The sequence below is a fragment of the Salvelinus alpinus genome, chromosome 4, assembly GCF_045679555.1.
Source record: "Salvelinus alpinus chromosome 4, SLU_Salpinus.1, whole genome shotgun sequence".
Lineage (NCBI taxonomy): Eukaryota > Metazoa > Chordata > Actinopteri > Salmoniformes > Salmonidae > Salvelinus > Salvelinus alpinus.
The window spans coordinates 27370594-27372960 of NC_092089.1; positions in this window are offsets into that span (position 1 = coordinate 27370594).

Below are 2367 nucleotides of genomic sequence, written 5' to 3' on the forward strand. Positions count from 1 at the left end.
ACACACACGCATGCACGCACGCACACACACACAAGCACGCATGTAAACACATTTGTTCATATACTGAAAAACTTACATTTATAGCCTGGGTGTTTATTTGCTTCAATCACTGAACACAACCGGTGCTTATTATAGACAGGCTTCTGTTTTAGCCAGGCGTCTATTTCCCTAACCTCTACAGGATCGGTGGGTCCCTTGCGGGACTGTTGAGCTAACGTAGGCTAATGCGATTAGCATGAGGTTGTAAGTAACAAGAACATTTCCCAGGACATAGACATATCTGATATTGGCAGAAAGCTTACATTTTGCACTGTCCAATTTACAGTAGCTATTACAGTGAAAGAATACCATGCCATTGTTTGATGAGAGTGCACAGTTATGAACTTGAAAAGTTATTAATAAACCAATTAGGCACATTTGGGCAGCCTTGATGCAAAATTTTGAACAGAAATGCAATGGTTCATTGGAACAGTCTAAAACTTTGCACATACACTGATGCCATCTACTGGCCAAAATGTAAATTGTGCCTGGACTGGAATAATACATTATGGCCTTTCTCTTGCATTTCAAAGATGATTGTACAAAAAAAATACAAATAATGCATGCTTCTTTTCTTTGTATTATCTTTTATCAGATCTAATGTGTTATATTCTCCTACATTAATTTCACATTTCCACAAACTTCAAAGTGTTTCCTTTCAAATGGTATCAACAACATGCATATCCTTGCTTCAGGTCCTGAGCTACAGGCAGTTAGATTTGGGTATGTCATTTTATGTGAACATTTAAAAAAAGGGGTGGATTTGCACACAGCTCTTGCTCAAACAAATGTTGAAAAGACTACCATACTGGTTATTGTGACCAGTATGACCAGTATAAACATTGTAATAACAAATCCATCGCAGATCAGACATGCAAAGACTAGCCTGCCTATCATACACCCCCGATTTCACGTTTCAGCACCATTGTCTCACTCGTTGCACCTCTTGTATCCACCGTAGTTGAGCCGACCATGTCAAACCACACTGCTGTCTCATCCATGGCTCTTCTTTATCTTCTATGAACAATCTTGCGGTACTCACTGAAGTTCACTCGCAAACAATTCATTTAGGCACGGCATCTATTTAAAACAGGTGTTATTTGCTGAAATGTGTGCCGATGCCCGGCTATTAAAAGGGATGGCAACTATTTGAGACTCTGCGTTTAATTGAAGTTTTATGGGAGACACACATCTGAAACAACACAATGTTGTGGTGTGATGTGGGTGTCCAGACTTTCACTGTCTGCTCAGCTCCTCCCCCTCAGTCTGCTGTGGCTTTACCTTTCTGCTGCGGGAGTTTCCCTGTGGGACTGGACACACACCAGGGGAGCCCCCCTGCAGGCTTGGTGTTTGAGGCCCAATGACATAAATAGAGAGGCCTCCTCAAACGCTTTCCAAACAGCACAGGAAGTGCGTGTATGTGTGTGTGTGCGTGTATGTGTGTGTGTGTTAAATGTTAAAGGTGATGACAGAGGTACAGAGGCTTGCTATAGATCTGCTTATCTCCCAGCAAGACCAGGGGCGCATGCTGCTCTATCCCCAATATCACACACACACACACACACACACACACACACACACACACACACACACACACACACACACACACACACACACACACACACACACACACACACACACACACACACACACACTCACATGCACGCACAACACACACACACACACACACACACACACACACACACACGCACTCACATGCACTCACACACGCACACACAAACACACACACACACACACACACACACATATACAAACACACAGTCACAGTCACACTCACTCACACACACACACTCTCTCTCTCTCTCTCTCTCTCTCTCACACACACAAACCCCCACACACACGGACAATAGAGAGCCACAGGAGATGGCATGTCCATAATAATCCACTCTAAGCCTAGTGCTGTGCTGGCCCAGCCAGACCATGCACCTGGCACCACTCCACCCTCCTAGCCGCTCCACATCATAGTTTGCGTGTGTGTGTGTGTGTGTGTGTGTGTGTGCGTGTGCGCGCGCGCGTGCGTGTGTGTGTGTGCATGCATGTGGTGATAGTCCGACTGAGTGGAAATTCTAGCTGTTCTCGCGCGTCACACATTGGTCGATGTTATTTGCCTGACATGATCAATATTGTCTACCCAATCAATATAGATGTACAACTTGGCGGAAGTTCAATTCCCGCTTTTACAAAAATGTATATGAAATCAGTCACTCATCTCTTGCTATAATATTCACTATTGAACTTCATTCAATAACGTTCAATTAATCCGAAAGGTTACTTTATAGGACTGCTGTAGATTCAGCCTCAAGGGGC